Genomic DNA, 14,041 nt, shown 5'->3' with positions numbered 1-14,041 from the left:
AGAGCTTATGAAAGGTTTCCTTAGGCAGATTGGAGGCAAAAATCATACTTTGGGTTTGGTTTGGGCCCCCCCCAAAATTTGAACCATTACAGAAGGTTTTTTTTACCCTTAAATTTCCACATCTGACATGGTGTAGTGTCATGAATGGCACATACATGTGAGCCACGGGCTGCTGTAGAGCATAAGGAGCTTTCTCCTTCAGCCTATGAATGAACAGCATGAAGAATATCTACAGAAGTGTTTAATTTGAACTCCCTGTGGACGTGTAGTAGCGACCATGGAGAAGTGCATCATCAGGGGAAATCATCTGTGGGTAAGATGTCTCTCCAGAGTTCCTCCAGGTCTCTTAGAAGTCAACCAGAATTGTACATGCATTCAGGATTAGCTGTGTAGTAGACCTTGACTGAAAAATGGTTGGGTAGGAGAAGAAAAGGACTCTGCCATGGAGTGCATCTGCTGTAACATGGACTCTGCCTCAGACACCCTATATGGTACTAGAGTTGCCTCTTAAGATTCTGTACTGGTGGGAAGAGTTAGTGTGGAGAGGTAATGTAGGGACAGGTCTCAATGACAGAGGGTGTCATGAAATAAATATGCTTGTCTGAAGTGATAGACAGCAGTGGATGAAGCTGGAGATATCCAAAGGTGTCTGAAGGTATGCTGGGAGCCTGGGATGCTGACACCTAACTGCAAACGGGCTGAGGAACAGCAGTGTAGTAGAACGATGCTTGTCCTTGGATACAAAACTAAAGCTGGATTAATTAGCTGCTGTTATAGGCTACTATTTTGTAAGAGTATCCTCCTAAACTTTAATAATTCCTTTAGCAAAATTGGTCTAATTTCTTCCACGCTGGTTGTTTCCCTTCTGTCTACCTGGGATTGTGTAGAGGATGCTGGGTAACCACGTGAACCCTGTCTGCAGGTGTGACCCTGAGCCGTGTGTTTTGAAGAGACCTTTAGTTAATCGAACTAATTTGTTGTTGATGCCAGAATCACCTGGCAGAACGATACCAAATACATATATGTTTCTGCCCACATAACTGATGCTTCTGTAGTCAGAAGTTGGCTGCTTACCCAGGCCGTTACTGATGGAGAAGAAATGAAGCAGGTGGGTATAATCAATTGTTGCCTTTTTCAGAGCAATTAAAGTGACAGTAATTGACATTCACGCACGTCCAGAGAGCCACAGACTCAGTAGATTATTCTGTAGTACAGTTCATTTTACCTTTCACGTTGCTAGAAAAGTCACTATATTGCCAACTCATGTTCCTATCAACAAGGCATGAATATTGATGTCAAAATGAACATGAAAAACGTTTTAAAAGTAGGAAGGACCCACTTAAAATCTTTCTTTCTTTCTATAGCCTTGTCCTTTAAATTCCTGAGGTGATCAGGTCTTTGCAAATTCTTTTCTCTGCCGAAATTTGACCCAATGTGAGATCTAAAGGAAGAACAGACTCAGTTTGTCCCCAGCTCAGCTGGGAGGATGGCTGCGATTGCTTTGGCAGTGAGCGTTTGATTCAGAGTAGCAATGTGGAGTAAGTTCTCATTCCGGCTGCGCTTGTACAGCTTGATATTGCAAGAGCTGCATGAGTAAGACTCTTTCTCAGACATCTCTTTTGTAGAACTACTAGCTGATGACAGGAATGTTATTTTCTGGAGAGGTTGGTTGACATCCATCTTGGGAGCTGATAGTTAGGGTTTGGATATGCCAGAATAGTCCTTAGGAAACCAATTGCCAAAGTAATTGGAAGTCTTTGCTCCACAGATAACGAGCAGGTCAAAAATTAAATTAAATTGTAAGTCAGAATTTAGTAGGGTTGCGTACAAAATAGTGCGAGCGCATTTGTCTGTAGCTGCCACAGAGCCCAGGCTGCCTGGGGAAGCGGTGACACCTGTATCATTGCAGTATTCAAAACCAGTTCACGCAAACGCAAGAACACAAGAGGGCATCCAGAAAAGAGAACCTACTTCTACTCTGAGTGTGGCTGCTGTGATTTCCTTTCTTTCCCATGTGCAAAACAGTCACTGAATGTGTGACTGGAATGAGGTCAGAGCCAGTACTTTTCCTTGACTTATCATTGAATGCAACAAAATCACTTAATTGTAGAGTCACGTTTTGGACTGTTTAGTTTTAGCTTTGAAGTAGCTGGGGACCTTCCAAGAAATTACCGAAATCTCTGGAAACCACTTTTTTCCTGAGTTCTTCTGAAGTTATATATGCCATGTACTTACTTCTTACTCTTCCTCATCCAAGTTATTATTGCTTCTCAGTTCCATCCCTTCACACCTCTTTGTCTTCACTTGCAGAGAAAGAGAGAACAAAGCGTTCTTGTTTTTTTTTTTTTTTACTTTGCCTTTTTCTTCCACAGGCATACACTTTTGTGATCGGTTGCAGTTAAGACTCCAGCTGAAGTTACACTTAAGTAAAAATTTTGCACTTCAATGTGGATGGTGAAAAAAATTGTTATTTTAAACTCCAGTAACAAATTCCAAGCATTGGTCCTGCTATATCTCCTCTCACAAGATTTACTTTGAGGTTGAAGTAATGGGGTTTGAGTTCTGGAAAGTAATATAGACTCGAGAGAAACTTTAACCTTGACCGTTAAGGGCAAAACTACTCCAGTGATGATCTGCTGGATACAGAAATCGTTGATTTACTAAGTACAATTCCAGAGTACAAATCCACTAAAAAAGTTGCTTTTGATCTTTTTTGGTTTTTCTTGTTCTTTTTCTATTTTTTCTATTCTTTTCTTTTTTTTTTTTTTTTTGGTCAATACTGAATTTGCAGCCTGTACTATTACATTTGATGTTAGAAATGTATTTATATCCAAGAATCTGAACTTACTCTAACACTGGTGTATTGTTTTTGAATTGCAGCTATTATGTCCATAAAGTCATTCATATGAAAAATGATGATATTAAAACGAGTGAAATAAATGGTAGGAAGGAATGCTTCACCTGAAAAGGTGCCCGTACACAGCTGCCATTGGCTGTAGGTAGAGCTCTCTTTCTGCTTACTTTAAATATGAGGAATGACACTGAGGGAGAACGCAAGTGGGCCATGTAAAAAAGAGAAGGGATGTTTTTTCTGCAGATAAATAATCTGTGACATTAACTGGTGAGAATATTTCATGATTGCTGGACCTGACTGAAAACCTGAAATTTTTATTTCTTAGGAAACTGGTAAGATAAAAAAAAAAATATCCATGTTGTGAAAAGATGAAAATTCTTTAAAATCACAACTTAGAAAAAAGGCACTGCGTCGGATCTATTTCGTTCCTATACCACAATGCAAATAAACCTATGCCGTTTTTGGTTTTGCCTGCACTGGCTCTGACTACTCCAATGGCATGGCATTCTCAGTTGCCCTGGCAACCTATTCCAGTAATTCATTATTTTTGTTGTTAGAAAAATTGGGGTTTTTTCCCCCCAATATATCACCACAATACATTGACCGTTGCTTTTTTGTCCTAATCATGAAGAAGGGGAGATGACTAGTCCCTTCCTTTCTCTGCAACAGCTTTTTAAGCAATTGTGTCTGCCCACATCTCATGTTCATGAGGTGAGCAACCCATCTCTGAAAACATTTGCCTCTCACTATATTGTCATATGAGAGGATACTTTAGAAAATGGATGGATGGTCTTCCCGCGGAGTATTCAAGTGAACTCTGCAGGGCTGTACCAGCGAATCAATATCCCTGAGCATCAAGGAGATGATCTCAGGTTTCTAAAGCAATAACCTTGATATATAATATGTGCTACATGATTTTACATGGATGCTGAGCCCTTGAAAACAGATGTTGTGACATAGTTGTAATAGCGTAGCTTAGTTTAGTTGCAGTTTCCATTGAGAAACAGTATTTTGGTGTCCGAAAAATTCCTGAAAAAAGAAAAGAAATCCCCTTGGTGCAGTTGTTTTTTAAGGACTTGAGCCCGAATTTTTTGGTTTAGGTTTGTTTTGGGTTTTTTCCTCTTTTAAATTGTGACAAAAAAAATTTTAGTCATTGTTGCTTTTAGAAGGCTTTTGCAGTCTAATTCGTATATGGTTATAGAACCAAAACTCTCAGCTTTTACCTGTAACCAAGAAAGACGAAAGCTCAAAGGCTGAAAAATTTGTAACAAAACATTTTTTACACTGAAAAATGAACGCTCCATTCAAATGCTAGGCTAGCAGGACTTTTCCCCACTTCTTTCCTCTTCCTTTCCCAATGGAAATATGTCTGTTCTGGTAAAATTTCTGGAAGAGTTCATCCAGATGAATGAAAATTCACCTCAGATGTTCAACAGTTTCAGATCCAGCCAGTATTTGTGGTTAAGACTCTTCTCAGAAACCAGGTTCAAATTTGTGCCTTAAGCTGGGTGATGAAGAGACTCTCCCTGACCCAGGGACTGGGGAAGGCTGCCATATCAAGTGTTATTCCAGATTAGTAAACTGTCTTGATTACTAAACTGTTGGACTAGATGATTCCTGAGGTCCCTTCCAACCTGTGACTCTGTGATTGATTTTCAATCACCATAGAACCCAAATAAATTTGAAGTTTTTTTTTTTTAAAAAAAAAACCAAACCCCAAGAAGTTTGTAGCTGCCAAGGGAACAGATAGTTCAATAAAGGGTATTTATGTGGGTTCTGAGAGAAATTGGATGCCTTTCCTCAACAGCACACAACAGCTTTTATTAGAGACTGGCATGAGCGGATGTCTACTTTTTATTCAAAAGCATTAAAAGTACCCCGTGGCAAGTGCACTCACACTGAGGGTACGCTCAGACCGGTATTTGGGTAGTGCTAACTGTTCCAGGAACCTGGGGTAGCTCAGATTGGGTGCTCAAAACTGGAAAACATACATCTCATTTCCTTTTATATAACATTGATACAAACCCCCACATCAAGACCTTTCTCTAAAATCTTAGAGCTCTCCCTGAAACATTGTGGAAGCAATTCTCTCAACCCCAGGCTAGCAAGACTGACTTTGAATCTTTTTCAATTGATGCAGTGTTGGGAATGATTCAGGAGGAATAGAAGTTGCAAATTTTTTGTTTAGTTAATGAACTTAGTTTGTTTCAATGAGAGAAATGTGTTTTAGAATGCATTGTTCAGAACCTTGAAAGTCCAAATAATTGTATCTGTTGTTAACAAAATGCTTATGTACTTGTACCCCAGAAAAAACTCGTTAATCATCTGTCATTTGCTTATCTCCCCAGTGGGTAAAGCTTAGAAAATGCAGCTTGCTCCACCGAGCTGGCTTTTGTTGCTGGTGGAATTGGTACTTGGTGCCACGCCAGTTCACTTCTGTAGGGGAAGGGGGTAACATGGCCTTGCCTGGCAATGGAGCTATTTTGGGCTCGAGAGGTAATGAGAGGTTAACAAGTGTGAAGAAACGTTCCGGCTACCTGGTTTTGATAGCCCATGCATCCCGGAAATTTAATTACATATTAATGGCTGTTTTCTGTGCTACTAATGTTGTGAAACGGCCTGTGAGGGAGGTGGTCTCAATTAGCCCTTGCATTAACATTTTGTCATTAACGTGTGCCAGTATTGATGCTTTTAATTGCACGAGACTTGAGGAGAGCTCTGAGTAATCACACAGGGATGCCCGGTTTGACTGAAGTCTAGCCTCTGAGGTCACAGCAATAAAGAACAATTTGGTTTGGTTTTTAAAAAAAATGCAGAAATAGGGCAATCAGTGGAGATATTCTATTTTTACAACACTAGAAGTGTTTTAGAGTCAGCTATTATTTCTAAGTCAACCTTTCCTCTTTAATGGTAGAGAAACTGTCTGTGACTTATTTTTAAAATCTTGGGAAACTTCAACTCAGTTTCCTTGTCTGCCCTTCATTTCTTTTCTGTTGACTCTCTCTCTTCCAGTGGCTCAGCCTTTTAAATATTTCCTGCCTTCCTGTCGGACACCCGCTTTGTTATTCAGCACAGTGACAGCATAGCCTAGTCACCATGACATCATGCTCAAGGGTCAATATTTTTAATTCAGGTAAAATTAAAGGGAAAATTTTTAGTGCCAAGTGATTTTTATCTGCTTAAAACCTCCTGATTTAGGAAGCACAGGACTGTGAAAAGGATATGCTTGGTGTATGGGAGAGGAGGAGGCTGCGAGGAGACCTTGTCACTCTCTGCAACTGCCTGAAAGGGGCTGTAGTGAGGGGGGGTGTCGGTCTCTTCTCCCAGGTCACTAGCGATAGAATGAGAGGAAACGGCCTCAAGCTGCATCAGGGGAGGTTTAGACTGGATATTAGGAACAATTTCTTCACTGCAAGAGCGGTCAGGCGCTGGCACAGGCTGCCCAGAGAGGTGAGGGAGTCACCATCCCTTTAGGGGTCCAAAAAATGTGCAGATGTGGCACTTCAGGGCATGGCTTAGGAGACATGGGGTGTTGGGTTGGCAGTTGCACTTGATGACCCTAGAGGTCTTTTCCAACCTTAATGATAATTTAATTAAAAAAATTAATATAAAGATGTGATTTTTTTTTTTTCTTTCAACCATACTGAATAGATCTATTGAAGTCACAGCAATACAAGGTTTTTGTTTTTAGGGGAAAGTATTAGTCTGGAATGTTTCACCCTATGGAATTATGTCTCATTTACCTCTAAACCTACCTGTTTTCCCTTGAAGTTTACATATTACTGACACTAGAATATGTAGTTTGCAGTTCCTTAACATGTTCTTTATATAATAGGGTTTATGAAGTTTTCTCTTCTCTAGCCAGGTCGTGCATCATCTGACCAGGTCGCAGATCATTTCACATAATCAGAAAACCTGGTTAATGCATTTACAATGTCACAAAATGAGTTCCTTTGCAATCTGAGCTGGAGCTCATCCAGTCTCCACTTACCCTGATGCTGCTTTTCCGAGTTTTACTTCCACATCAATGTGGATGTTTCCATTTCAGTACACAGATGCTTCAAGTTCTGTTTTATCAGTCTTGTATGGAAAAAAAGGCAAAGGATTTATTTAACTTTTCCTGGTCATCTTCCAAACGTGTGACCACTGCTATTTGTTTCAGTATAATTCAATATAATTTCCAAATTTTAACTGGCACGACTTTCAACACTTTTTACCTCTATTAGAGCAATTTTTCAAATATGTTTTAGTCATCCCTACTTCTTTTGACATACAAAGTGTACCATTTTTCCTTTTTGTCTGAGGTAACTTGCTCTTGCTCCACCCAAGAATATTTTCCAGTCTAAGACTGTTCTTCGCTAAAGCCAGTCTAACAAAAAAGGCAAAGAAATTTGTTGGCTACAACGTCGACAAATATCTGGATCATCACTGTTAACTACGTCCCCCCACACACTGGAAAATTAGTCTTCCAGAATAGCACAAATCCTCGTTCTTTCTGTCTCTCTAGTAACAATGCAATGTGCTTATATTTAATCCTGATGATATGCAATACTGTCTCAACTTTCTTCCAGAACCACCTCTCTATAATCATTCCCTAAAGGGATATTATATAAATTGACTCTGTTTTAGCCATGCTGTGGCTTTACCAGCAGAAATGCTGCCTCACTCTCAACGTACAGATCTGTTATACTCACTTAATCTTTCCTTGCACGCAGCACACGTTTGTTAACTGTATATGTGTTTGGTCCCTCAGAGGCTGACCTCAATCCTCTGCTTTTGCCTTGTTCCCTGCTCTCGCACGTGGTATTTCAGCGCGCCTTAGTCCCCTTCAGCAGCGAGCACTGATTTCTCACCAGCGTTGGTTCGGTCTCAGTTGCCACGCAGGACGTGGCTAGGCGTACGTCCCAGTGTGCCTAACGGGCCTAGGGTTGCATATTAACCCCTGAGCTCTCCAGTGCCACGTTTTAAACCGTACATCTATGAGATCTTGCTGCTCTTGTACGCGTATGTATTTCAGGAGTAGTGTTAAAAAGTAGGGTATGCAGCATCACAGTTTAAGTGGGCTGAAATACATTTTGGGTTGGCCTGGATGATGTGAAATAATGCTGCAAAAAATTTTAGAAATATTAATTAAAGGTAACTCTCAAATAAAGATGAAATGCCTGTTTTAACAAATAATTCGTTTAATAAATGTTAGGAATATCAACAGCAGTTTAGACAGGCCATTTATCAAGGACAGCCACTCCCCCTTGACATAGAAAGGATATGGGTGTGGAAAAAAGTTCATTTATTGATTTTTAAACCCAGAAAGTGAGAGAGACAGTAGTGAAAAATTCCAGCAGTCTTTTTTTGGTGTTTGCTTGGTGGTTTTTTTGTTTGTTGGTTTTGGTGGATTTTCTTATTTTGGGGAGGTGAGGGGGTGTTTTGTGTTTGTTTTTTTTAAACAAAGATGACTTTCACCAAACTTCCAAGAAGTTCCTGTTATTAAAAAAAGTTACCACTTACTTGAGAAAAGTTTCACAGTAGCTGCATGGATGTTTGCTGTAGGTATTCTTGTGTATATATATATATAAATCTTGAGGCAGCGGTTGTCTGGCTTCTTCCTCAGCTGAAACATTAGAGCTGAATAAAAGGCTGATATTTTTTTTTCCTACTGTTTGCATGAATTTAATTTTATTTGTATTATTTTACATTCATTTATTTTTCTGTATTAATATTTATGTCAAAATCATTTCATACCTTTATTCATTGTAAATTGACCGGTTGTTTCTAAGCTTGAATAAACTTGGATGTTAGGAGAGAACTTCTTTGTAGGTGCTCCTAAAATATCTTTTAAGAATAATCCACACCCTTCTAGTTTTGATTTATATGGTAGTAAATCTAACCTGAAACTAGCAACTGGAAGAAAACTTTGTTCTTCTGCACCATGAGAGCTTTATTACATGAAGAAGAATATTCTTGTTGTGATGTGTGTATGTAGTGTCACTTCGATTTTAAGTCCTCAGTGACTTTGAAATTAGTGGTGGCAAATGAAGTGCTTTTATTTATCAGCCCCTAATGCAGTCAGGCTTCTGCAGTGTGTATCATATTTTTGTAAATGTCACTGGCCTAAGGCCCCACCACTTCCTGCCGCATCCTCAATTCCATGTAATAACTTACCGTTGGGGTTTGACTATAGAAGTCATCGTTGGTTTTCCTTTCATTTCTCACCTTATTTACTGCTGTCATGTTTAGTCTTTCTTAGTACCATGCAGAAACCTACAGAAAATGGGCTGGTGAATATCAAAGGTAAAAAGCACTGGAAACACAGGAAGATGGTTGCCGTGGTTTAAGCCTAGTCAGCATCTAAGCACCACACAGCCACTCGCTCGCTCCCCCTCCGCCCTGTTGGGATGGAAAATTGGGAATCGGAAAATAAAAAAGCAAAACCTGTGGCTTGAGGTAAAGACAGTTTAATAGGACAGCAAAGGCAGAGAAAATAATAATAATGATAAAAGAATATACAGAACAAGTGATGCACAATGTAATTACTCCCCACTCACCGACCAATGCCCAGCCCGTCCCCGAGCAGCGATGGCTGCCCCCCGGCCAGCTCCCCCCGCTATACACTGAGCATGACGCCATATGGTAGGGAATAGCCCTTTGGCCATTTGGGGTCACTGTCCCGCTGTGCCCCTCCCAGCTCCTTGTGCCCCCGGCAGAGAGGCACACCTTGTGCTTCTCAGGGAAGCTGAGAAGTCCTGGACCTAGTATAAGCACTGCTTAGCAACAACTAAAACATCACCATACTATCAACACTATTAACCTCCCTGGGCTGCAGGTCCCAGCCTGCCTCACCATGGTCTTCCCCACGGGCTGCCGGGGAATCTCTGCTCCAGTGCCTGGAGCACCTTCTTCCCTCCTTCACTGACCAGGGTGTCTGCAGGGCTGTTCCTCTCACCCATTCTCGTGCCTCTCTCTCCGGCTGCAGTTGTGCAGGGGTATTTTTCCCCCTTCTTAAATACGTCACCCCAGAGGTGCTCCCGCCGCCACTGATGGGCTCGGCCTTGGCCAGCGGCGGGTCTGTGCTGGAGCCGGCTGGCGCTGGCTCTATCGGACATGGGGGCAGCTTCTAGCAGCTTCTCACAGAAGCCGCCCCTGCAGTCCCCTGCTACCAAAACTCTGCCATGCAAACCCAATACAGAATTAAAATATTAAGTTTTATAAAGAAAAAATGTATTTCCCTTGGGTTTTTTTTTTTCATGTGAACATGCATGAACACACACAAATCTAATTCTTTATCAGAAAGATGCTCAGCACCTGGTTAGAATTTAGCAAAGTGGAGAAAGAGTCTTAAAATGGGGGATTTTGGAAGAAAGCCTTTTTTTGGTCTCACTAATATTTTTTCCTCTTAAATATGCTATAGTAATCAATGACTATTATAAATATGAATAACAGCCAAAATGAATAATACATTATGCAATTAACTGTCTAAACCAAATGCAATGCTGCTATTTTTACTGTAATTTAGGGAATCTTGTGTAAAGGATTCACGCTAGGCTGTTACACATACTAGTCAGAAATGGTTTGTAGTATCATGGATATAATAATGTATAATGGCAGAAATGGAGAGAGGTGTAAAGAGAGTGTCAGTTTGATTAATAATGACAATTCTGAGTGTGCTGTTTCCCAGCCTTGCCCAATTATGACATTTGGACGTCATTTTTAATTTTCACAAGTTTGAGCTAGTAGAAACAGTAGTGTTAGTCTTTCCAAATTCACAAAGACCAGACCTCTACACCTGTTAGACAAACCACGGCTGTTTCTTTTGGTTACCTTTCTAATTGAATGGTGGGTGAGATTTAAGTGCAACTGTATTCCTGTCATGCATGCTCGAGCGCTGGATAGAAATATTTTCTCCTCACTGCTGAGTAGGTTTGCATCTATTTTTTCACTGCAGAAGCTACAATCTGTATTTTGATATGTATGGTAAGATTTAAAAATTTGAAAAGAAATAATCTGGGTAATTTCACTAACTGGAGAAACTTGGAGAGTTTCTCTGATCGTGTTATCTTTGATGTCAGCAGAACTTGAATTCTGGACATCTATGCATAGGATGTTCTTGATATAATTTTAAAAATACATGCTTTTGTTGGTATTGAGATAACTGCTGCAGATAAAGCAGAACAAACAAAAAGAATTAACTTTCTCAGGTGCGGCACCTGCCAGTTCTGGTTCTTTCTGTTCTTGTCCTTCCTACACGGAGGCGATCGTGCAAATGAAGATCAGAAAAATAATCTGGGCATTGTGTGTAGGGCCAAAAGCTGATAATTAACATAAGCCTAGGTAACTTAGAAGTTACCTTGTATTGTAGCCTTGTTGTTTTTTTTTTTTCCAGAATAGTTTACTTCAGCCATGGTTCAAGTGTTAGAAAAAGAACTATAATGTTCCTGTTGTGAGGAGCTGTTCTTACATCCAAGGCTTGCAGTGGAGGCATATGATTCCCATTTCCTCTTACTGCTCCAGTCAGGAGGAAACAATACCTAAAACTGAGTAGTTCTGGTCCTTCTGTCCAGCACTGGGGGCTGCTTGAGGAGTCCTGGCTGGCCAACGTGGAGCTTCTTCCAGATGCTTGACTCTCCTCTGGATTGAATTCTGTTCTTGCCTTTCAAGAAGGTAATTCTTGCAGAATTTACCACCTCTTCCCTACATCTGTCCCACAACCTGAGTTTGTCCCATAACTGCAGCAGTGTCCAAAATACCAGGCACATGGAGGAGTATAGCTTGTTCTTAATGGTGGTAATTAATGTTAGATTTGTAATATTTTTAATTTCACACAGAATTCAGAATAGTTACTAATTTGACTGGTCTCCAGGTGAAAATGTATTGCGTTTCAAGGGGATGAGATGGGTTCTCAGCCAGTCTTTTAGCTGCAGGGAATGGACAGCAGATACTTGGGGGAGCTGGTGTATATAAAGAGCTACACCCAGGAAACCATTTGCACCACACCAACTTTTATTAGCCAGAGACAAAACGTGTAACTACTAAGAAGCCTTTATTAGCACCACTTTTAATACCGCTACCAAAAATACCTACACGCAGAGCCACCGAAAACATCCCAATTTGTAAGACTGGCTTAATGAATTTTGGGTGCGTTGCTCTCCAGGGGCAGACAGGAGGGGCCACGGCACCAGCCGCCACCGCGGCAGACGGCAACTGACTGCTGTTCTGCGCCAGCTCCGCGCCACAGCACTCACCGTGCCTGTGGGAATAAGGCACACAGTAGCTGTGACCAGTTTACTTTATTATGTGAAATTACTTTAATAAAAGAAGTTAATTAAACATCTCGCATGGGTAATCTCTTCCAGTGTAGACTTTTGGAGAATTTATTGCTTTTCCTTTTCGTTGCTTTTCTTTAATTGATACTTTTGTTTCCTTGAATTCCAGAATCAGTCTGTCTGCATTAAAAATTATTTCAGTTTCTGAACAGAAAATCTGTATCAGGAGAGGGAGATGTTCTGAAGCTAGGAAGTATAAATCAGGAGATGTTCTGAAGTTTCTCATGAGTTAAGGATTCATTTCTTTGTCTCAAAGAAATGAGCCAAAAATATCCTTTCCGAAGAATGTTTGAGGTTGGATTTTATTTTGGTTTGGGTTTTTCCTCAAAAAGACCAAACAAACTGGGTCTGGGGCTTTTTAAAAATTTCCCAACAAGCTGATATTTCTCCAGGGGACAATATAAATTTTATTTTGTGTATTTACATGAAAATTTGTTTTGTAAATGAAACATCGTATTAGTGCTACACTATCGGTATTTGAGACTTCAAAGATACAGTCTTTCTAAAGAAAAGCAGGGAATACGGGCATATTTTCCAGTGCAATAAATACTGCTTTCTGTTTTTTCAAAATAGGACCTGTACAAGTTAAAAATACATGAAACTTTAAAACTCATTGATAAAAAGTTTACCAATCTGAGTCTTCATTTCCCCCACCTTGGCATGTTAATTTGTGGAGCCAACTCCTCCACGTTTCAAAACATCCAGGAAACCTGTTAGGCCTCAAATCTGTGTTCTACTCCCTGGCTTTGCATGTATCTATGCAATTATCTCAAATTTTTCATCTTGTTCACCAGGTTTTGTGCCACTTCTCAGTTAAATGGGATTTAATTTCTTCTGCAAATGTTGTTTGATTAGCGGGAGTAATTTGTTTCCTATGTGAGTATTTCTCAATTAACTGATGAGCAAATTTGGCTGGGAGGTTTTTGTCCTTTCTTTCTGCTTCTGTATTTTTTCCCTGTTTGAACCAGAGGTTTCAAGAATCCCCATTACGCTATTGCTCTCTTGTTGTTTACTTCCTAACAAAAACCTGCCTTTGCAATTTATTTTCAATAATGTCAGCAGATAAAGACAGTTTTGGTTTTCTCATTTATCAAATAGATTTTGTTCCAAAATCTGTCTTAGGTAAGGAAGAGCCTTTACTAAAAGATCTTAAGGGTCAGCTGCCACCTTCTTCTTCTGTTTTCCAACCATGTATATCTTCCACTTCATCAGCAAAACAGCGTAAAACATCTGAATATGGTTGGCAATTTTTTATTTTTAAAAATTGGCCAAAATATCTGAAGAAAATTTGAAATTTTCCCACATGATTAAAAATATAGAATGTTCTTGACCTACTCTTCTTGAAAATCTTTACTCTCTTTTATATATTGCCAGGGATTGTTATTTACAATAGATATTGCTGCCTTTCTTCTTGTTGCACGTTTCCAACTACACAAAGATATTTACCCAAAAGAGTTCCCCAGATGTGGCATGTGTCTTGGGGGTAACTGCATTAATTTCTCCCTTTATTTGGGTATTTGTTCTTCTAAAAATTTAGCTGCAGCTGCAGCCACTATGTGAATTATGAAAAATATTGAGGCCAATAATTAACATCTAAATCCTTTCTTCAAACTGAAAGGGCAATTTAGGTTTAAAGAAAATTATATTTGGTGTTTAGAAGATTAAACCTTCTCCAGGCTAGAATATTAGTTCTCCCAGTCATGCAGTTCAATAACTGACCCTTATTAGCTATCTCTGTTAGATCAGTTTAACCATGAAAGGTGAAAACCTACTTTTATTAAAGTTGTTGGCAAAGCTCCCAGTGACCTCAGCAGAGCCAGGATTTAGATGTAGAAAGGGCCTCTCAGAATTATGGTCGGGTTAGGAGAAA

This window comes from Phalacrocorax carbo, chromosome 13, assembly GCF_963921805.1.
Source record: "Phalacrocorax carbo chromosome 13, bPhaCar2.1, whole genome shotgun sequence".
In the NCBI taxonomy this organism is placed as follows: Eukaryota; Metazoa; Chordata; class Aves; order Suliformes; family Phalacrocoracidae; genus Phalacrocorax; species Phalacrocorax carbo.
Note: the sequence above shows the minus strand (reverse complement) of the source record.